Source organism: Gopherus evgoodei, chromosome 5 (assembly GCF_007399415.2).
Source record: "Gopherus evgoodei ecotype Sinaloan lineage chromosome 5, rGopEvg1_v1.p, whole genome shotgun sequence".
NCBI lineage: Eukaryota > Metazoa > Chordata > Testudines > Testudinidae > Gopherus > Gopherus evgoodei.
This window is the reverse complement of record NC_044326.1, coordinates 63,544,089-63,568,544: the sequence shown is the minus strand read 5'-3', so window position 1 is coordinate 63,568,544 and position 24,456 is coordinate 63,544,089. Positions and strand designations below refer to the sequence as shown.

At 42.3% G+C, this 24,456-nt stretch overlaps 1 long non-coding RNA gene across 1 annotated transcript; it reads right to left on the bottom strand.

Annotated features, from left to right (window-relative positions):
* Positions 1-18,866: 18,866 nt before the first annotated feature.
* Positions 18,867-24,087, bottom strand: LOC115652864. The gene is made up of 5 exons (XR_004000758.1): positions 23,904-24,087; positions 22,951-23,081; positions 22,579-22,702; positions 19,093-19,264; positions 18,867-18,955 (listed from the first exon to the last, which is right to left on the bottom strand). It is a non-coding gene; the product is annotated as an uncharacterized LOC115652864 (long non-coding RNA).
* Between the last annotated feature and the right edge of the window lie 369 nt (positions 24,088-24,456).

Below are 24,456 nucleotides of genomic sequence, written 5' to 3'. Positions count from 1 at the left end.
CATTTTATTTTCAGAACACAATACCTGGTCCATGGCAAAGTGACTTAAATTCTCCATCATGCACATGGAAACCCACTATACTCCCCTCCTTTGACCCAGACTCTCCAGTTTCCTCTTATAAGGTGGGGTGGGGAAAGGGAGGCAAAAAGGGGCTCTGCATCAGTTAAATTATGGCTATTAATTAAGCTTTCAATCATTTTGTAGTTTAACAGTAACTTGTACTAGGAACTGTTTTCTCATCCATAATAAAGGAGTACATGTCAGATAAGTGAGAATGGTTGATAGGCAGTTCTAACAATCACTTCAAAAAAAAATTCATCTAAAGGTGCTTGGTGGCAGCTGCTTCCTGGGAGATGAGTCTTAGGGTATGTCTACACTACCTGCCGGATCGGTACGTAGTGATTGATCTATTGGAGATCAATTTATTGTGTCTATACTAGACACAATAAAATCGATGCCCAATCGCTCTGCTGACGACTCTGGAACTTCACTGCGGTGAGAGGCGGAAGTGGAGTCAGCGGGGGAGCAGCAGCGGTCGACTCACCACTGTCCTCACGGCCAGGTAAATTGACATAAGATATGCTGACTTCTGCATATCTTAAGTTGACCCCCCCCCCCCCCCGTGTAGACCTATCCTAAGAAGCCCCTGAGGAGATCTTAATAAATTTTAAAACTTGCTTTGCTTTTATACAGCAGAAGTGTATCTATCCTAAACTGCAGGCAGCCTGACAATTAAAACAGATAATCCAAACCAATTAAGCTCTACCTTCTAACAGAACAAATATTCAGATGTACTTAGAATCTACAAAAACATTCTTTTGATATTTCAGTGCCAGTCTCTCTAAGTGGCATTGAATATCAGATTTGCTAAGCATCTCATTCAGCTGCCTGCACTGTTCCTGTCTCATAGCTGTCTGCAGTCATTCCCATGGTTTGTTCTGAGCTTGATGGAACTCTGACAGTATGCAAGATTTAATTCTTTCTAAAGCAGGGATGGATCTTTGTTTTCCATTGGGTTATGCAAATTCTTCCTAGTGATGCAGAATTACTAGTTTTCTTCTAGTAAGGTTTTATTCCCTTGTGCTTACTGGATTTTGCATTAATGTCCCAATTTTTGCAACATGGCTGCCATTTTTATGTTTGACACTATACCAATATACAAGCACAAAATTGATATGTGCATAAGCGTTATTTGCTTGTACAAATTGTTTGTACCAGAATTATCTTAAATTAGTTCTCCTTGTGCTGTGAACGCTATTTCCATCATGCTATAGGGGATTACACTGCATGTGTGGGTAGTGAACCAGTTAAAAGTAGTACTAAGTGTCATAAAGTTATGGCGCAGAGAGGATGTGGAGTATGGGGTTTTGACTAATAGCCTAGTTCTCAATGAAATCCAAGCTCAGTGGTTTGAGCGTTGGCTTGCTAAACCCAGGGTTGTGAGTTCAGTCCTCAAGGGGGCTACTTAGGGATCTGGGGCAAAATCAGTATTTGATCCTGCTAGTGAAGGCAGGGGGCTGGACTCAATGACCTTTCAAGGTCCCTTCCAGTTCTAGGAGATAAGATATCTCCATTTAGTTAGTTTAAGCCCCAGTGAGCCTTGATTATCATCTCCTTTAAAAGGATATCTGCTTCCTAGCATGTCAAGCCTTCATGCTTGTCTCACTTCATTCACAAGCTAAGTAATTTGCATAAAGCCAACTGCCAACAACTCTCTTCCTCCCAACACACACAGGTTCTCCTCTCTCTCCTGTCACATGCCCTCAAATTTCAGAACCTCTTTAAATAAGCTGAAGTCTGGCTTGTACTCTTTCCTCCCTACCACTGAGTAAGCTTAGGAAAAGTGAGGGAAAGTAGGCCAGGCTGGGTCCAAGGACCAGGGAATGAACAGCAGAGGTTATCAAAACAGGGAAGCTGAGGAATTTAGACCCTACACCTTGGCACACAATGACTTCACCTGAACTTTGTATATTACTCTTTGTATCACTTGGAGGATAGCAGAGAACAAGTTAAAGACAGAAAACTGCGAGCTTTGAAAAGCCTCTTTTAAAACAAAGATCTAATCAGTAGCTCTGTTTCTACCTTCCATCCCTTACACTGTCTGCAGTTCTAATACAGGAAAGAGGAAACAATGTTTGCAATTGGATAATATGCAACTGAAGGTGAGATATTAATAGGTGTAATTCATAGATAGTTGTGACATGAGTCTCTAATGTTTCACCTACTCAAACTGCAGCAATTATCCAAGTCACTTTACAAGCTGTACAATGCAATGCTTATAAAACAGTTTAGGTATCTGACAAACCAGTCACTAAGTACTCATATTTGAAGTGTTAATGCTGGGAATTGAGTGGCAAATGATGCCACTTTTGGAAACAGGAATATGAAAGAGAACAATTGTTTCCAATACTAGCACTTTACAATTACACTGTCTCTAAGTCCTTATACGTTTCTTGACTGAAGCTATTTTAAACTTACGTTTGGATGACCTTGTTCCATTTGGTCTTAATTTTGTGGCCTTTGCAATGCTTTAGTGTTCTGCAAGGGATTCAGTCACGCTTATGTGCCATCTCTGGGTGCCGTAAATGTTCTGCTGCTGTGGTTCACAGCTCTGATACCAACAGCCAGTATACAAGCATGCACGTCACAGGTTGGCTTCCTCCCAAGTTTCTCTTTGCAGGGGGACCTCAGCAATCCTAGCCCTTTCTCTGCAGTGTTCAGCCCCTCTTCCTATAGCACCAAAACCATATCAAGTTTTCTGCTCCTTTACAGAGAGTACACAGCAGTGTAGCTGGAGTTGACAAACCCTCTGCTTCCATCAAAGCACTGACTTTGATTATGGTAAAATTAAACAGGCTTATTAACAAAAAGACATAGGCTTAAGTGATACCACACATAAAGGAATAAGGATAGACATGATACAAAAATAAAAGTGTACTGAAGACTAAAACTCAACTAGTCTTTTGTTCAAAGAAGTTTTACTCGCCAGTTCTTCAGAGGAGAAACTTCTGCATAACCAACACATGATGCTCCAAGTGCTTGGTTTCTCTGACTCCTCAGGTGAAGATAATTTAGGGGTTCACTCATCCTCTCTTCGTAGCCCAGTCAACCTTTGAAATGTGGTGTTCTGAAATGCATCCCCAGATAAAGTTCCTTTTCCTTCCTGGATGTTGATGCCATGCTGGTTTGGTTTTTTTACAATACAAATGATCTTCCTGTACTCTCTCAGATACAACTGCCTAGTCCACTGTCTTTAGGTCACACCTGGCTTAAGGTAGTTGTTCCCTTCCTTTATCTGTAAAAACCTGTTTATCAACTTCCTGTGACATGCCTGGTTTAAACATATTTTAGTCACATTTCCATCATATCTGTATACTGTCAGTTAACCATATGTTCATCATGCAAGGATGTTAGTGAGCTGCTATTTTCTAATGCTATAGAATATCAGGATTTAGGAGGTCATCTAGTCCAACCCCCTACTCAAAGTAGGACCAATCCCCAGCTAAATTATCCCAGCCAGGGCTTTAAGCCTGACCTTAAAAGCCTCTAAGGAAGCAGATTCCATCATTTCCCTACGTAACCCATTCCAGTGCTTCACCACCCTCCTAGTGAAAAAGCTTTTCCTAATATCCAACCTAAACCTCCCCCACTGTAACTTGAGACTATTGCTGCTTGTTCAGTCTAGATCCATCCTCTTTGGAACCCCCTTTCAGGTAGTTGAAAGCAACTCTCAAATCCCTCCTCCTTTTCTTCTGCAGACTAAATAATCCCAGTTCCCTCAGCCTCTCCTCATAAGCCATGTGCTTCAGCTCACTAATCATTTTTGTTGCCCTTCACTGGACTCTTTCCAGTTTTTCCACATCTTTCTTGTAGTGTAGGGCCCAAAACTGGACACACTACTCCAGATGAGGCCTCACCTATGCCGAATAGAGGAGAATGATCACATCCCTTGATCTGTTGGCAGTGCTCCTACTTATACAGCCCTAAATGCCATTAGCCTTCTTGGCAACAAGGGCACACTGTCAACTCATATCCAGCTTCTCATCCATTGTAACCCCTAGGTCCTTTTCTGCAGAAGTGCTGCCTAGCCACTCAGTCTCTAGTCTGTAGCAGTGCATAGGATTCTTCCGTCCTAAGTGCAGGACTCTGCACTTGTCCTTGTTGAACCACATCAGATTTATTTTGGCCCAAACCTCTAATTTGTCTAGGTCCCTCTATCCTATCCCTACCCTACATCATATCTACCACTCCCAGTTTAGTGTCATCTGCAAACTTGCTGAGGGTGCAGTCCACACCATCCTCCAGATCATTAATGAAGATATTGAACAAAACCGGCCCCAGGACCGACCCTTGGGGCACTGTTTGATACTGGCTGCCAACTAGACATGGAGCCATTGATCACTACCCATTGAGCCCAATGATCTAGCCAGCTTTCTGTCCACCTTCTAGTCCATCCAGCCCATACTACTTTAACTTGCTAGCAAGAATACTATGGGACACCGTATCAAAAGCTTTGCTAAAATCAAGGAATAACATGCCCACTGCTTCCCCCTCATCTACAGAGCCAGTTATCTCCTCATAGAAGTCAATTATGTTAGTCAGGTATGACTTGCCCTTGATGAATCCCTGCTGACTGTTCCTGATCACTTTTTCCTCTCTCAGTGCTTCAGAATTGATTCCTTGAGGACCTGCTCCATGATTTTTCCAGGGACTGAGGTAAGGCTGACTGGCCTGTAGTTCCCCAGATCATCCTCCTTCCCTTTTTTAAAGATAAGCACTATATTTGCCTTTTTCCAGTCATAATTAATACATGCTACTTTCTGGATAAACATCATGACAGCAGTTTGTGAGGGGCAGTGAGTATGTCAGACCTGACAAGTGCTGACACAGTAGTAAACCATCTATGGGCCTCTCTGTCACACTTACTCACAGGAGTAATTCTCTTTATTTCAGATCTTGTCACATGTCTAAGGATTAATGGAGTGGGATGTGTGACTACTATCGTTATGCAAGAATACATGAAACTTTTGCAGAAGTGTGAAAGCCAGATGCATCCCTGGTGTAACTACCTACTTCAATTGACTGGTTTCTAAATGATGTGCATTGTACATAACTGGGGCAGCAACAGCTTGTGGTCATTAGATGAATGTGGTTAAGTGTTGCATTATTAGTCTCAAAGGCAAAGACAAATTGGTTGAAATCCTGGCTCTACCGACCTCAGTGGAGTCAGGATTTCACCCATTCTATGGGTGTAGATAATTCAGATATACCAAATCAGGGGTGGCCAACCTGTGTCTCTGGAGCCACATGTGGCTTTTCAGAAGTTAATATGTGGCTCCTTTGTATAGGCACCAAATCTGGGACTGGAGCTACAGGCACTAACTTTCCTGTGGGGGCGGGGGGTCCTCACTGCTCAACCTCTCGCTCTGCCACAGGCCCTGCCCTCACTCGACCCCTTCCCACCCCGTCCTGAGCCTGCTATGCCCTTGCTCCTCCCCCTCCAAGCCTCCTGCATGTCACGAAACAGCTGATCGGGAGGTGTGGGGAGGGAGAGGGAGGTGCTGATTGTTGGGGCTGTTGGTGGGCGGGAGAGCTCGTGGGTGGGGCGGGGCTGCTGATGTATTATTGTGGCTCTTTAGCAATGTACATTGGTAAATTCTGGCTCCTTCTCAGACTCAGGTTGGCCACTCCTATACTAAATGTTTAAGTATCAATATCTCTAGATTCCTTAATTGTTTGATATTATCTAGTTTTCTTCAGATTCTTCCTCACTGCTAGTAGATTCTTCTCTAAATAAGTCTCTATCAGTAGAATTCACAGTGACTTTGGCACTTCTTTTTTTTCAAGATAAGAGCAGGGCTGTCACCTACAAGAATGTCTTCCTGTCCAGCGCTACTGTTAGGCAGGAGATATTGCTGTCAGGTGTAAAGACAGACATAACTGAACAGTTGTCCAAGTCCCACAGACTGACTTCACCTAAAAGAAATAAAGATGTCAGACCACTGTACCTAATTTGTCCTAATTAAAACAAATGGACTGTTTCTGGCTGGACAGATATTGGTGGCTTTAAAACAAGCAGTTTTGCTATTTGCATCATGACTCTTACTAGACTGCTGAGTTCATTAAGACTCTTACCTGAATATAGAATTCCACTAGAACTAGACAGAAACAGAATTCTGATTTGCAAAAACTTCTGCATAACAAAACCAAAACCTTGAGAATTTTTTCACAAAACTTAGTTGTCAAAACATCAGCTTTTAAATCGAAATGGTCATGTTTCTGAGCTCTTCAACCCTTGACCTGGCTTGGCTGAAATGGATGTCTTCCCCAAACATTTTGGTTTTGACAAAATTTACTTTTTTAATTTAAAAAAAGAGTCAAATTTTGTGCTTACTCTTAAACGCCACCTCTTCCTCCCTGGGAAGGTCCTAGTCAGAGATGCAAGTTAGCCTGTGAGCCCCAGTAAATATTTGCACACTGTGCTGCAAATGCCTAGGGTATGTTGTCCTGTTCATAACAATAGTGATGGCTGAACTATTACTCCCAAATGAGGCAGAGCCTTTGAACAGCAGGTTCAAATCACTTTTATTTCCTACCTCCCTATCTTCTAACTCAGAGGTTGAGAAAGAGGCGAAAAATATATTTACAACGAACAATATCCTCCTGTGATCCTATGGCTCAGACCAGATTTTGACTATTTTAGCTACTGGACTAGTTACATTAGCTGGTAGCAGAAGGCTGTGCTTTTTCCAGAGTAGAGGATGGATTGCTGGGCTATGGTTAGTTCTGGGGGAGGGAGGGGGCGGCGCCCAGTCTGGCTCTCATCGGGCGCAAGAGTGGGAAGTTCCTGTCTTGTTAGATTGAGAAGGGGGGATTGGCCATTGGTACCATGTGCACAGCCACCCATGTTCCACCTGCTTCATGTGCCCCTTGGGGGAAGTGTGAAATGGGTTACTAGAGCCACATGCTGGGTTCAAGGGCTTACAATGGCTCTGCTCCCTTCTTACTACTCAGACCTCTTGTAATCTAGCTTTACAAGAAGTTTTTGGCTTTAATACCACTAAAACAAATACAATTAAAGTTACAGTAAATTCTCTCTCATATTTATCATTCAGTCTTGATGATACTTCTTGGAACCGGATGGAGAATAGAATTGTAGAAGGTTTAACTGCGGAATAGTAAGTTTCACAAATCTGCAAGTAGTACCGCGTCTGCCCGTCCTTCTAATATATGCAGTTTGCTGTTTATAGTGAGTTAAAGACTTTCATAACCTGGAATAATCTTGTGCCTGTGATGAAATGTATCCCAAACTTTAATCCTAGGAACAGTCAATCAAAAAACATACTTGGTCAATTTTGTAAGAAAAGCAACTCCATGAAATACAAGGGACAGTTTTCCAATGACCCAATTTTATGAGGTGGGGGAACGCTTGCAGCTCCTATTGAAGTCAGTGACCAACAAGAGTTAGGCAGCACAGCTCAGTTACCAAATACAGATTATTCCTCTTATCAAAATGGGTTGTGGGGCATCTCTGAAAATTGAAAAACAAATTTTGATTTTTGGGGGTTTCTGAATTTCAGAGATCCCAAAATTTAGATAACTGGGATTTCTCTGTATATAGAGAGAATGATCATGAACAGTTCTATCTTTAAGATCATAATAAGAAATAGAAAATCTGAGAAATTCACAATTCATTCATGACATTCTGTAAGCAGATAAAATTTGGACATAGTTGGTTTAATTTATTCCTTCATCTTCAGTTGTCACCCACATGAAAGAGCAACTACATTTAGTTAGTGTTGACTGTATAAAAATAGTTTATTAAATGTCAACTACTTTGAGGCTTTTCCCCATAGTAACTAAACTACCCAACTCTTGCATTACAAATTTAATGACCTCTGGGAGATTATTGGTAAAGAACATTATAACACATTTATGGTAAAACTGGGTTTAATGATTGTCATATTGTTGAATGCTGGGACAGAACTGAGATCCCTCTGCTCTGAATGCTTCAGCTAAAAGAATCTATGTTAGCTGTCATGGCTCTAAATCATAAGGCCCATAAGTGATTCTGTCCAGCATAGGGCAGGGATACCAGGCACACAGCTAGATTACAAAAATAAGGAATTTAAAAATAGCTTGTCAAACCTCCTCCCTTCTGCCTTACTATAAATGTGTTACAGACTTTTGAAGTTTGCTTAGAAGATGAAATCTGATGCTTCAAAAGCGACACTTCAAGTGTTTCAGTTTCTCTGCAGATTAATTCAGAAGTGTTCTATTGCATACCTGTGGCTGTTGTCATGGAAACAATACCAGCTCAGGGGATTCAGGTCAGACAAAGGTCTCTTTATTAAATTATTCTAAAAACTATCTGACCTGTTTGTTAATGATCTGTCATTTGTGCTTGTTGGCATGAGTTACAGGGACAGTAGTGAGAATACTTGTAGATTTCAAAAGCTCTGCTCTGCAAAGAGCGAGAGTACAGTATTTGAACTACTGCTTTATTAACACGCACTTTAAAAGGCTATTGAAAATTTGCAGTGTTCTTTAAACTGAAAAACTTTCCTAATCTAAGTCTTGCCATTCAACCAAAAAGGAACCTACTGAACATAGTTTAGTTTACTGAGAAAGGGATCTCTTGCCCCTTCCTGGTAAAGTTCAGGGTCATGCAGGATTACAAGACTGATATTTGCAGTTACATCCTTTATGTAGAAACTTCTACAGTAAAGTATTGATTGAGGGGTGAAACTCGTTTGTATAAGAACAGGACCTACAGGCCCCAACTAAGTTCAGGGTCCCACTGTTCTGGCAATATATAAGCATATGATAAGGGATAGTCTCTGTCCCTAATAATCTTACAACCTAAATAGACCAATAGTGGCTAGTGTCACAGTAGTGACAGAGCCAGACTCAGGTCTCCAGTCACCAGGCCACCTCTAACTAGACGAATCACAGATTCTGAAATGGAATCCTCTAGTAAAGAAGAAATTGACAGACATGCTCTCCTCAAACTGTATTCTTCCTAGAGAATGGTGGCACTGTTAAGTTTCCTACTTTCCTTTCTGATATAAACACCACTAGCTTCTGATAACTTCAACTTTTTCCCCAGATTATTGCACAGACTTTATCTTCTTTCTCCTTGCGCTAGTAGATTCATTAGGCACATCACTGTGTGCTCTATTTGTTGTTCAATATAGATGGTTAAGACTGAGCTGTAACTAAACTTTAAATTAATTATGTCACAATTAGCTGTTTCTGCAGTATAGCTACTGGACATTAATATCTACTTTTATTTAACATCTAGCTTTATATTTAAAATTTAATTCTATAAACCCTCCACAAATAATCTTGGCCTGGATCCCTAAAGGTACTTTGGCATTGCTGTGCCTAATCTTTAGGCACCTTGAAAAATCACAGGAACATCACTGTGATCAACAAGGACTGAGTTAGGCACCTAAGTCCCTATCCAATGAGTGGGAAGAAACAGTTGCCTCAAAATGCAATCGGCAAAAGCTAGCACTGTACCTTAGGCAACTCCCTAAACAATGGGGTATGCTAATGACAGAGGTGTGTGCTAACCCTGACCCCTCTTGGGGACAGAGGCCTATCTCTGCTTAGTGATCCACAAAGGGGAGCCTGTCTCCTTAGGTGCCTAAGTTGTTTCTTGTGGAAACTAGTTAGTTGTCTGCCTTGCTCCATGCAAAATAGGTAGTCTTCCATATATAAACATCTCATAGAGCTGGAAAGGACCCTGAAGGGTCAACTGAGTCCAGCCCCCTGTCTTCACTAGCAGGGTCAAGTACTGATTTTACCCCAGATCCCTAAGTGCCCCCCTCAAGGACTGAACTCACAACCCTGCATTTAGCAGGCCAATGCTCAAAGCACTGAGCTACCTTCCTCTGGCCATATGCAGGAGGGATAACTTTTAGCCTTGTAGGTAGAGCACTCACCTGGGATATGGGAGACCCAGGTTCAATTCTTTCCTCCTCAGGCAGGAGGGGAGAGAAGGTTTGAACAGGGGGACTCCCAGTGCCCTAATCACTGAGAGATGGGCTATTCTGAGGAGGGGGCTTCCTCAGAAAACATTACAATGATGCTGTAATGCAATGGTTAGGGCACCCACCTGGGAGGTGCACATAGGGTTGCCAACCCTCCAGGAATTAAAGATTAATCTTTTTAATTAAAGAGTGTGTCATGTGACAAAACCTCCAGGAATACATCTAAACAACACTGGCAACCCTATGTGGAAGACCCAGGATCTAGTCTCCCTGCTCCACTCACTCTTTCAATATTTATCCACAGTGGAATAGCTTCCACAGGAGAGACTGAGGGAGCCCCTCATTAGAATAAGCTATAACTCAGTGGTCAGAGCACTCTCCTGAGAGGTGGGAGACCTTGCTCCCCTGCTGCCTGAGAGGGGAATTGAATCTGGTTGTACCACATTCCAAGTGAGTGCCCTAACCATTGGGCTAAAAGCAGGTAGCATCATCTCCTGCTCCAGCCAGATTCTGAATGGGATCCAATCTGGTAGGTGGCCTCTAAGCATGCCAACTGGATCCAGCCCTACATGTGACCAGGTGGCTGAATGCCGATCCTTCTCTCCCCCCGCACCTTCAACCTGGTTTGTGAATCACTCAGGGGCTTAGGCAACCAGATACCTAGAATGGGGCAACAGTGCACATGCCCAAAGGCAGAGACATTGGCACCTTGGGAACTTTTTACTATGCCAAGTGAATTTAGATGCCCACAGAATTTCACAATGGCCTGCAGGATCAGGCTGCTGGATTCTGAACAGCCAGGTCTCATTTTATTCCTATTTTCTTGTCAGTGTTTCAAGTAGTGATGAACAGGAAGCAATTGAAGTGCTCACTACTGCTCTTTCCCCACAAAGATTTTCACCAGACAGTGCATTTCAGCTGAGTGTACGACTACTATAAACAAATCCAGAGACTTTTGGATAGCAGATCTCTCCACTGAAATACAGCCTGCCAAAAAAGCTTTTGGTTTGTGTCCTATGTTGAGACAAAAATACAAGCACTGGTTTTAATTTTAAAATTTTACAAAACTAGAGCTAGAACTATTTGCTCTTCCCTCTCCACCCCCCCACCCCCACAAGTGGCAGCAAAGTCACATGTAGTAAAGCAGAATTCCCTTAACCAGACACTGTGATAAACAAGAAGTGAGATGGTTGCACTGATGTTTTCCTCAGCAATGCATTTCACTTACTCTAAACAATTAAATGTCATACTTTGCTCTTTCTGAAAATCTATCAAATGTAGTTTACTCCTCCTTAAAACTTTGACATTCCCCAGAGAATGATATAAATGGAGTTTTGTTCTCAGTGGGTGTGGTTTTTTTGTGTTGGGTTTTTTTTTGTGTGAGATTGTGGTCATAAATATTTACACAGGAAGCTTGATTTGATCAGTTATGCTTATTCAATCAAGCAGAAACATGCCCTGTTACTGTTGTCTAATCCAACCAGCTTGAATATTGAATCATCACAATGCACACTGTTGATGGAAACTTGTGAACATCACAGAATGTGTTGCTATTTATGTGCCCAATTCTATTATATAAAATAATTATCTGCATCAAGCCACTGCTTTAATCACTGAAAGGTTTCTGACATCTGTCTTATCATAAGGTACCTCTAAGCCTTGAGCATTGCTAAGGAATCAAATACAGGAATCCTGAAATTGGAAGAACAGTGTTTGTATGACCAAAGAAACAAACAAATCACATGACAAATTAACTCTTCTCACTTGCTTATTACATAGTGATCATCTCCATCAAGAATGCCAACATAATATTCAGGCTCTGGAAATGTTAGAGAGCCATAATTCTTTATTTTTAAAAAAAGACCAGCTTCTCTCCTTTGAAGAAATCATTCCATTTACTTTGATGTGATTAACATATTAGCCCATTGAAATGTTACACTAATGGCTAAAGTAAAAGTGGTTCTAAACTATTGCAGTTTAACATCATCCCTGTCATTTTTATGGTATTCTAAGAATAGTAAGGTTAAAACATTGATTGGCAAGTCAAATTTAAGTGTACTACCATTTCAGAATAGCAAGGAAATTTATAATGGCAGATTGTGAGACCAGTATCTACCATGGAACCATATTAAACAGGACATAATTGATGCATGTGAGAACAGACTTCACTCCAGAACTAAATCAGCATCCTGCATGCTAGTTTGTGATTAAATTCAATCTGAAATGTATTAAAAAGTTCATGATGATTAATTAGAGTGTCACAGTATTGCCAACTCTTGCAATTTTATCACGAGACTTGAAATATTTGGTGTTTTTCTTACAGTCCCAGCTCTTGGAACTGAGTGAATAGGAAAGAATCTCAGCTTTCATTTAAAAAAAAAAATCTAGCCCCTGTGATTGCAAAGAAAAGTTTAAAAGCATGAGCTGAGTGTGGCCTAAGAGTTTAAAAACCAGAAGGCAAATAAAGAGGAGCCATTTATTTAAAAAAAAAATCATGATTTTGGGGAGCCTGACTTCTGACTTTCATTTATTTATTTTTGGAATGCCTTGGCTTGGCAATATTGCCATTGTCAGCATCATTTCTTGGCGAGGAGGTTGTGATTTCCAGTGCATGATGCCAGCCTCACCAGCATTATCCATGCTTTTGTAACCTTCACATTGGATTACTGCAGTGGGGTTACAATGGAAGACCACTCAAAGTTTTAGGTAGTACAAAATGCAGCTGGCTATATAGCTATGTTTCATAGATGTAGGATAATACACCTTCTAGTGCAGAGAATAGAGTAGTCTTATTAGTTTCCAGCTGCAATTCAAAGCATTGGCTGACTGTTTTTTGTTTGTTTGTTTTTTAATAGTTTGAGGCCCTGTATATCTTTGAGGCCGACTCTCTCTGTGGCGTAGCCCCAACCAGTAAGGTCAGCTGGGACACTTGAACTGACTATGCCTAGAATTCAGCAGGGTGTTCTCATTTAAGACTGTTAAGTACTGGAAATTGCTTGGTCCAACAGCACCGGAATTTGATGCTGCAGGCATACTGTGAAGCCTATATAATAAGCTTTTTCGGGAGGGAAGGGAGGACGTTGAAGAAGCAGAGGATTGTAGGATGCGGACCTGTTTTAATGTCATTCTTTACATTTTGTTACATATCAGTTACTATTGTTCTATATCTGCTCTTTGAAGACATTTTTTGGATGTGGCTCTAGAGCTGTAATAGGCACAACTATACAAGAACACTTTTTTGAAGGGAACTATTTACAAACCATGCAAATGGGACTTGTTTCAGGTGTTAAGTTTTTAATTATTAGTAATGTTGATTTGTAGTCACTGGGTATTAGAGGCTATAGGAGCTAAATGGCATTTAATAACCCTTTCTATTTCTACTGTCAGTTCAACAAGACTATTGAGATGCCCTATTGCAAATAGCAAAATGCACTTTGTGGTTTTTTTTGTTTTGTTTTCAGTTTGTGGTGTCCTACTCCAAGATAGTGAAAATGAAGAAGTGGGCTTGATTTGGGATCTGCACACCAGCTTCTATCACTGCAGATCTTTGTAGGCAGAGGATCTCCGGTAGCAGAGTCTGCTCAGCAGGGAGCTGTGGTAGTGAAAAATAGCTGCAGTCTCCTCTGGTACAGAAGAGTGGCAGAGGCCATCACAGCCATGCAAAGTAGGCAGTATTGGGTGTGAAGGGATCATTGCAAGCAGCTAGGCCAGCAGTCTGATTCAGCACATCCCTGCTGAACTATCTGCCCATTGGGATCTCAACGTGACAGATTACATCTGCCTTCTTCAGGACCGCCCAGAGGATTCATGGGGCTTGGGGCAAAGCAATTTCGGGGGCCTCTTCTATTAAAAAAAAAATTGCAATACTATACAATACTATATTCTCGTGGGGGCTCATGTCAAGGTTCCTTCCCCACTCTGACCTTTAGGCTACAGATGCGGGGACCTGCATGGACACTTCTAAGCTTAATTATTAGCTTAGATCTGCTATCACCGCCACCATCCAGAATTTCAGTGTCTGGATCACTTCCTGTCCCTCCAAAACTTTCCCCTCCCTGGGAAGCCTTGAGGGACTTCCCCAATTCCCTGGTGAACACAGATCCAAACCCCTTGGATCTTAAAACAAGGACAAATTAACCATCCCTCCTCCTTCCCCCCACCAATCCCTGGTGAGTCCAGATCCAATCCTCTTGGATCTAAAAACAAGGAAAAATCAATCAGGTATTAAGAAAAAAAAAAAGGCTTTTAATTAAAGAAAGAAAGGTAAAAATCATCTCTGTAAAATCAGGATGGAAAATATTTTACAGGGTAATCAGATTCATATAGCCCAGAGGAACGCCCTCTAGCCTTAGGTTCAAAGTTACAGCACACAGAGGTAAAATCCTCTCAGCAAAAAGGCACATTTACAAGTTGAGAAAACAAAAATAAGACTAACCCGCCTTGCCTGACTGTTACTTACAAGTTTGAAACATGAGAGACTGGTTCAGAAAGATTTGGAGAGCCTCGATTGATGTCTGGTCCCTCTTAGTCCCAAGAACGAACAACCCCCAGAACAAAGAGCACAAACAAAAGACTCCCCTCCCTCCCCCCCACCAAGATCTGAAAGTATCTTGTCCCCTTATTGGTCCTCTGGTCAGATGTCAGCCAGGTTTACTGAGCTTCTTAACCCTTTACAGGCAAAGGAGGCATTAACCCTTAACTATCTGTTTATGACAGAGCCCCTGCAGGGACCGGCGCAAATGGCCCCACTTGCTCCCCCTCCCCTCCCTCCAGGCGGCCCTGGGAAAAATAAACCTTCTGCATCTTGGCACAAACCCAGTTTCGAGAAAACTTCTTTACAAGGGGTCACTGGTTCTCAGCATCAGCTAGTGCTAAAAAGCACTAAAGCTCATTAAAAGGGTTGGACAAATATTTTCCGTCAAAACTTTTTCTGGATTGAAAACTAGGGGTTTTTAAAAAGCAGAAAAAAATCATGGACAATGTCTGCTTTCCTTAAAAATTTGTTGTGATTTTTTTAATTGAAAAACTGAAATTAGTCTTCCAAAACCTGAATATGGTTTGGGGTTTCAGAAATGTGTGGCCAAATATTTGCTGCTTGCTGTGTTTGATTGTTTAAAGAAACAATAAAAAAAACTGCTTAAAAACATCCAAAACTTTTGAACCACCTCAGCTTGTGACCAAATGCCTGAGCCCATCCAGTCAGAGATTTTTCCAGGTTTCTGATACTCTGCTGGCTTCCTTGACTCATGTCTGTCTCCATAACTTCGGGTTCATTTAGGTTAGAACATAAGAAAAGCCATACTGGGTCAAACCAAAGGTCTATCCAGCCCAGTATCCTGTCTACCAACAATGGACAATGCCAAGTTCCCCAGAGGGAGTACACCTAACAGGTAACGATCAAGTGATCTCTCTCCTGCCATCCATCTCCACCCTCTGACAAACAGAGGCTAGGAACACCATTCCTCACCCATCCTGGCTAATAGCCGTTACTGGACTTAACCTCCATGAATTTATCTGTTTCCTAGAGACTGGATCTATGGGATCCCTCACAAACTGGAGATAGTTACTGTGGGTTTGTCTTTAGTATAGCTTATGTACATACTCGAGGGACTGAGCATTTGAGGTTGTTCTGGAATCTGGGGTGATCCTATGTTGTGAAAACTTAAATGCTCAAAATAGCACATGCATGTGAATGGACACATGGTGCTAAAATTAAATTAACTAAGGATTCTCAAAGTGGGGGTCAGGACCCCTCGGGGGGCTACAAGGTTATTATTGGGGGTTGTGAGCTGTCAGCTGCCACCTCAAACCCTGCTTTGCATCCAGCATTTATAATAGTGTTAAAAAAGTGTGTTTAATTTATAAGGGGGGGGGGGTCCGTACTCAGAGGTTTGCTATGTGAAAGAGGTCACCAGTATAAAAGTTTGAGAACCACTGAATTAACCCTCTGGAGTCTCAGAGAATGTAGGGTGGGGGGGTCTCCCTTGGTAGGATTGGGAAGGAGGTAAGTGGTGTACAATATTGCTCTTCTCATGTGGTTCCTCCTCCAGTGGCTAATTTTAAATGAAGCTATGCTCCCCTGACATGAATCTCTCTCTGACACTGAAATTAAATATAGACTATACTTTGGCATTTGAGAAGTGAAAGGGATGGTAGCCCTAATGGAAAAGCTAACAGCTTGGCTCTTCTGCAAGCCTCAAATTGCTGAATGAGCTTTAGGGTAGGGAAGGCTGTGCCTCCCAAACAGCCTGGCCCTACCCCCATCCAACCCCCCCGCCCACTTCCTGCCCTGACTGCCCGCCCACCCTCTCAGAATCCCCGACCCATCCTGCTCCTTGTCCCCTCACTGTCCCCAGAGCCCCCCCCCCAATCACCACCCTGGGACCTGTGCCCTGACCCCTATCCACCCCGCTGCTGAGGCCTGACATACCCCAGAACGCCCACAATCCAACCCCCCTGACCACCCCCCCAACTTCTGCCCCCTCCCTGTCCACGGAACTCCCTGCCCCTTAGCCAACCCCCCCCCAGACTCCCCCCTCACCTGGAGCCTCAGCACATCGAGGAACGTAGCTCAACAGCAGCACACCGTGGCTCCGGCGGGGCTTAGCCCTGCCCACTCCGAGCTGCGTGGTCAGGGAGCGGGGCTGCGAGCTCCAGGCCGAGTGGAGGGAAATTGGGCCCCGCTGGAGCTCGCAGCCCTGTCCCCTGACCACGCGGCTGGGAGCCGGGCGGAGCTCAGGGGCCCAGCTGGAGCCGCGCTGCGCCGCTATCCCGGGACGCTGCTGGATGCGTTGAGGCTCCGGGAGACGGGGTTGGGCTGGGGCGGGATCCACGGTCGTTCTCATGGGGGCCCCTGCGGAGCCTGGGGCTTGGGGCAAATTGCGCCACTTGCCCCTCCCCCCCCCGGCGGCCCTGGCCTCACCCACTCTAAGTAGCCACTGAAAGAAGGCCAGAGCCGGCTCTACGGTTTCCACCGCCCCAAGCAGCGCACCGAACTGCAGCCGCAGATGGCGGGGGCAGTCCGTGTGCCCTTATGGCGCCAGGCGCGTTTCCGCGGCGGCAATTCGGCAGCAGCTTCTATGTTTAGCTGAAGCGGCGCCGGACAACTAAACATAGAAACTGCCGCCGAATTGCAGCCACAGCAGAAACGCGCAAGCAGCCCTAAGGGCACACGGACTGCCCCCGCGGCGGCAATTCGACGCGCTGCTTGGGGGCAAAACAACAGGGACTGCTGCCCCCTGCAGAATGCCGCCCCAAGCACCAGCTTGGAATGCTGGTGCCTGGAGCCGGCCCTGGGTGAGGCACTGTCTGCCCTCCTCTAATAGTGCACTTCCCCTATGTGCAGTTGCCCTGGCTAGTGTTTGGAGATAACGCTTTGCATCTTTCTCTGAAGCTAAATCTGACTCAACAAAGCCATTTGAGTCTCAGTGTGTTGACTGTATCACTAAAGACTTTTTCCCTTTTTTTTAATTAGAGAGGAATGATCATCTCTCCCACCTGGGGATACTTGCAAATAAATCCTATCTGAATCTTTTGGGTTTGGTAGATATTACTCATTTCAGCCAGGTAGAAAGGAAGCACAGATCTGATGAAACTGTGAAAAAGATAGACAATGCTAACATACTTTTCAGTTCACAATGTGTGACCCCTGATGATGGAACACCGCAGAGCATACCATAATTCTTAATAGGACACCCAACTCACAATGAATGGGAAACATCTCATGACTCTCATACTTAGAAGATCTGCACAGTGTGAGCAGAGGATTTGCTGAACATTTGAGTAGGACTTCCCTGTAATTTTTCATTCTGAAGTAACCATAATCTGTTGTTTGGTCACATTTTCTCACAAGCATTTCTTAATATACAAGAAACCCAGGCATCAAACACACAACACTGTTTTGGCTTTTGTGGGTAGGAGAAAGTGATGTGTAAGAGGCATTTTGTTTGAAAGACTTCAAAGTACTTATTGTAGACATGCAGTCGTTGTGTCAGTTTACCAGTCCATGCACAAAATCTATTCACTTATCCTTTGCTCTCCACTAGGTGGCTTGATCAGCATCAGCCCAAATAATCAGGGAATTGTATCCAATTCTCCGGTGCCATTCTCCTGTGCTGAGCAGATCTTGGCACAAGAGAAATGTGGTCTAATATCTCGACAATGCACTATAGGTATAAAGAGACATTAATATGTTCAGAAATTTCTTTTACCAGTTTTCCATCATGACACCAAAAATACTCCAGAATTGCAAACATTTTGCTACAAGTTAAAAATTTGTTCTTAAGACTTGCAAAAGGAGGGGAAAAAATGGCTGCCATTTAAATAAATTAATTATCCTTACATTTTAACCCTTAGCAACTAGTGACATCCCACTGCCCATGCAAAATTGAGTTTTTGCTTAGTCATGAGCATTATTATGTTCTCCCCTGAAAATACTTGCCTATTTCAAGTTCTTTTTGAGAAGCAGATCATGATGGAACCAATGGAGTGAACCTAACATAGAAGGGGTATATAAGAAAAACGAAAATACAAAGCAAGACAAGGCATTTGTTCAAATGTTTGTGGTGACATATGACCCGCTCATGAGTATTAAAAAATGCATGTCAGTAGCCAGAACCAAATTTTAGTAAGTAAGAAAAATTATGTTGTAAATATAGTATTGTATTGTCACGTAACTCTAAATCATATCAAATGATGAAATCATTTGTGCTGACTATTGGATGCTATTTTTTATTAATTTGCATGAGAACAAAATTGATTATTTGTATGCTAGGCCCCACAATGTGTAAGATACCATGCAGACATATGAAGACACAATCCCACCCCAAAGAGTTTAAAGTTTAAAGGCCCCAATTCTACAAATACTTTCCTAACCGCAACGGAACAATTCATGTGCGTACAGTTACCTATGAACATGTTTAGCAGATTGCGGTCTACAGTGTAGACTCTCAGCATTCCTGGAAGGGTAATTGTGAGGTTTGTTTAATGCATGCTTGTGAAGCGCTTTGAGAGCCTCAGATGAAATGCATTATATAAATGCAAAGTATTAACATTACAATAGAAAATATAATGTATTTATGCTATTATTCCTCACCTTTTCATCTCCACTGAGCAGGTACTGATTAATAGCATTGTACTTCTCATTAGCAAGTTGCTGTAGCTTCTCCAGCCTCCTTTTCTTTGCAGTCTTACTTTCATTACGTCTTTCCCAGGGCCTCTGAAGTACTAAAATAACAGGATTGATGGGAGGAGCAGGGCTAGGGCTTCTATGGGAGACATTTTATTAAAAAAAAAGGTAAGTCTGCTGTCTGTCTGCTGTGTTACTGAAGCAAAATCCCACACAAAGAATGCAGCACAACTCAGTAACGTGGAGTCACTATAGCCTTAAGGCTTCTATTTAATTTAGTCTATGCTCATCACTAGGGTAATTTAAGTAGGTTTTAGCAACTTGGGTGTTAAGTAATTGCCATGAACTAACTATGGCAGATTCAGGACTGCCCCTCTGCATTCACTTAGAAGTCAAAACAGAAATGTTTGGGTTTTATGATTACTCTTCATCTCTCTGACTGAAAACTCTTTGGGTCAGGGAAAAACTGCTTTGAGAGGTGCATGTAGCTGAGAGGTAATATCTTTTATGGGACCAACTTCTGGTGGTGAGAGAGAGATAGCTGAAGAAGAGTTCTATGTAAGCTCAAAAGAATGTCTCTCTCAGAAGTTGGTCCCATAAAAAACATTACCTCACCCATCTTTTCTTTGAGATGTGCAGGTATTTTAAAATTATTTTTTTCTAGCTGAACAACATATAGGTAGCCAAGGAAGCACCATGCCACTCTAGTAACAGATCACTTAGACATCCTTTGTGTCATTCCCAGGAACTCAACTATGAACCATGTGATGCCTCTGACTGTAACTGCAATGGGCCACCTTGAGTAGCTTCATAAATATCATCTTCAGGGCTTCCTAGTGAAGCTGTTGGAGATGCTGTCTGACTTAGTAACCGAGTTCACAAGTCTCATTGTATTGGGAAGATCAACATCCACCCAGACAATGTCTGACTCTATGACACAAACTCTATCTGAGCTCTCTACCTTAGGCTTCTCACAGGCACTCTCCAAACCCACCCATACATCGGTAATCTGGCAGGTTAATTTTGCCTGCACAGAGCCTTCAAGTTTCAAACTAATTTATCTCAAGATGGAGTGAATAATAGGCTCCAGTTCTTATTTACTGATGCAGCCTAGGAAGCTCTCCATTTAGGAGCATTATAGATGCATGTATTATAACTAGGGCTGTCGATTAATTGCAGTTAACCTCATGCAATTAACTAAAAAATATTGTGATTAATCAGAATTTTAATCTCACTGTTAAACAACAGAATACTAATGACATTTATTAAATATTTTTGGATGTTTTTCTACATTTTCAAATAGGTTGTATTCTGTGTTGTAATTGAAATCAAAGTGTACAGTGCTCACTTCATATTATTTTTATTAAATATTTGCACTGTGAAAACAAACAAAAGAAATAATATTTTTCAATTTACCTCATACAAGTATTGTAGTGCAATCTTTTTATCATGAAAATGCAAATTACAAATGCAGATTTTTTTTGTTACTTAACTACACTCAAAACCAAAACAATCTAAAACTTCAGAGCCTACAAGTCCACTCAGTCCTACTTCTTGTTCAGCCAATCACCAAGAAAAACAAGTTTGTTTACATTTATGGGAGATATGCTGCCTGCTTCTTATTTACAATGTCACCTGAAAGTGAGAACAGGCATTTGCATGGCACTTTTGTAGCCAGGATTGCAAGATATTTACATACCAGATATGTTAAATATGCATATGCCCCTTTGTGCTTCGGCCACCATTCCAGACGGCATTCTTTCATGTTGATGATACTCTTTAAAAAATGTGTTAAATAATTTGTGACTGAACTCCTTGGGGGAGAATTGTAGGTCTCCTTCTGGTTTGCCTGCATTCTACCATATATTTCATGGTATAGCAGTCTCGGATGATGACCCAGCACATGTTCATTTTAAGAACAGTTTCACTGCAGATTTGACAAATTGCAGAGAAGGTACTAATGTGAGATTTCTAAAGATAGCTACAGTACTTGACCCAAGGTTTAAGAATCTGAAGTGCCTTCCAAAATCTGAGAGAGATGAAGTGTGGAACATGCTTTCAGAAGTCTTAAAAGAGCAATACTCTGATGCGGAATCTAAAGCACCCAAACCACCAAAAAAGAAAATCAAGCTTCTGTTGCTGGCATCTGACTCAGATGATAAAAATGAACATGTGTCAGGTCACTTTGGATTGTTATCAAGCCGAACTCATCATCAGCACATATGTCACGTAAATATCTTGCAGTGCTAGCTACAACAATGACATGAGAACACCAGTTTTCACTTTCAAATGACATTGTAAATAAGAAGTGGGCAGCATTATATCCTGCAAATGTAAACAAACTCGTTTGTCTTAGTGATTGGCTGAAAAAGAAGTAGGACTGAGTGGACTTGTAGGTTCTAAAGTTTTACATTGTTTTGTTTTTGAATGCAGTTATTTTCTGTACATAATTCTACATTTGTAAGTTAAACTTTCATGATAAAGATATTGCATTACGGTAATTGTATTAGATGAACTGAAAGATACTATTTCTTTTGTTTTTTACAGTGTAAATCTTTGTAATAAAAAATAAAGTGAGCACTGTACACTTTGTATTCTGTGTTGTAACTGAAATCAATATATTTGAAAATGTAGAAAACATCCAAAAATATTTAAATAAATGGTATTCTATTATTTAAGTGTGACTAATCACATGATTAATCACAATTAATTTTTAATCACTTGACAGCCCTGATTATAATGCTATTGGTGAAAAATCCCTGAGGAAAATATCTTTATGTATAGAAATAAATTTTACATGGCCATTTAAATCTGGAGTTTGCTCCAATATAATAATAGTAAATCACATCATAAATATTACATTCAAGTAACATTTAAGAGCTATATTGTAGCATTAAGGGATAATTATACATTGTTGGCAGTGCTAAGCCACTCTGTCCACCAGGCAGTGTTGATCGGCCCTGTGTCTCAAGCTCTTGGGGACAGCCACCACTGCACCAATCTGGAAGAAGAGACAGCGTGCACTCCCTTCTGGGGCTGTCTGGTGCAGAAATGGGGGATAGCTACTGCTGCTTCTCCTCATCTCTCCTTTGACAGCTACTGGTACTAGTTCTTGTGATCACGGGAACACAAGGACTGCACATGCAGCCAGTCCTTGCCGGGGTGCAGAGGCTCTTTGCTCCCTCTCCACCTTATGCTTTTAGGGTGTGGCTACACTGCAATGAGACACCCGCAGCTGAGCCATTTGTAACCTATTGTTCCCTTCCCTCTTTTCCTTTTGGACAGAATATCCTTGTACAGGGTCCTGGTGTCCTTAGACATGAGATGGCCAAGCAGAATGGGTTGCGGGGGAACCTTGTCTTTGTACTCTGGCTTTATCCGATCCTTTACAAATCCAGTTTCCATGTTGCAAATGACAAAATGGCCTCTGAAAATATCAGAATATGCATTTACCTCACATGATCCAGATGTGGCCCCAGACATGATTTTGCCCCCTCCTCTTAGTGCGCCCCATCCCTACTTCTCCCAGTTCCTCCTGCATGCTGGAGAACAGTTATTCTGTGAGGTGCAGGAGCTTCTGAGAGGGAGAGAGAGGAGTTGATCAGTGGGGCCCATGTCTGAGAAATGCTGCCCTGTGCTAATTAGATTATTTCATAATTGCATCTTACAAAAAAAGCAAGAGAGTTGACTGAACTATGAAACCCACAATCATTATATTAATGTGTAGTTAACTGTACAGAACATGAACTTATGATTTTGTTATTTTATATGTTGCAGTTTAAATCTTCATGTATTAGCTGTTCAGTCATAAAAATGAACTCTTACCTATTCTCGGAGATGCCGAATAACAGACCTCCCTCAAGAATCTTGTACTCATTATTTTGGCAAGAAATAATGTAACAGCCTGTCTTTTTGTTTATATACTTCTTTTTCAGACAGTCATAAGTCAACAGGGTCTGGAAAATCAAAAAAGAAACTACATTGTCTGCTTTGTATGATGATTAATATATGTAAATATCTTGCTGTGCATGTTAGCATCAGGTTTAATACAAATAACTGAAAGAGGTGCATGTGCACTTACTCCAACACATTGTGATGTGGCACCTGCCCTACAGTGGGCTCTAAGAGGTTAATAGAGCCCTAGGGAGGCTGTGCAGGAAGAAGCCAATCAGAGAAGGGCTGAGGGGGGCAGCCAATCAGGGCCTGACAGGCCCCTAAAAGAATAGCTTCAGTCACTGCCTGCGGCTGGTGGAGTGAGGAGAACTGGCTGCCTTGCAGGCTGAAGGTAGTAAGCACCCTGACAGAGCATTGCTACAGGCAGCTCCTGGTGGGCTGCAGGGATCTGCAGGCTGAGGCCCTGAGGCAAGGGCAAAGGGGGTGCTGGGGCTGCAGAGAAGTGGCCCAGGGAAATCTATTAAGGCCTTCTACAGCGTCCCTGGTCTGGGACCTGAAGTAGTGGGTGGGCCCAGATTTCCCCCACCCCCTTGCCACTGGGGAAGTGGCTAGATAGTAGACTGCTGTTGCCACTGAGAGAAGTGGCTGGACAGAGACTGCAGAGATGTCCCCAGAAGGGGGAAACACAGAGTGTGGCATATTTGGAGGGCTGTGTCCCAGGTGGGAGGTGGGTCCAAGAGCAGAAGAGGTGATGGATGGAGCACCACCAGAGCAGGGCACACTGGCTGCTAGAGCGAATTCCTGTATTGACTGGAGGAGGCACCAGAGTGGTGAGTGAACCCCATTCACATGTTATTTTTTCTGTATAAATCTGTGCTTAGTACCTGAAAAATTAGTCTTGAAGCCTCTGTAAAGGAAGCCATCCCTTTGTCAGTAGGGACAAAGAGTTTCATGTCTCTAACCAGCACAACATTCTCCACCAGTCCTCTCTCCACTATTACTGCCTTGCCTTTGCACTTTGATTTCACTGCATTCCACGCTGTAATGACTCCAGAATTCAGACTTCTGCATACAATATACCTTTAAAACAACATTAAAAAGAAATGTGCGGTTCATAAACATCAACCTACAGAGCCTTCAACCATTCAGCCAAGCCTATAGCAGATATTCACCAGCAGGGAATTCCTGGCCCCACTGAACTCAAGTGGGAGTTTTGGCATTGACTTCAGTGGGACCCAGGATCTCATCCTAGATGCTTTGATTACAGGTTTTGGTGCATTACTAAGTGCAACTTGGTTTGCACAGAGTTGTGGCTCATTAAGTTGCTTCATGTTGTGATCTTGCATAATGAGTATTGACATAAATAATAATTTAGAATGGGTGGCAGTCCTTGCACACACAAAGCCTGTATAGGGACCAAATGAGAATTCAGGTGGA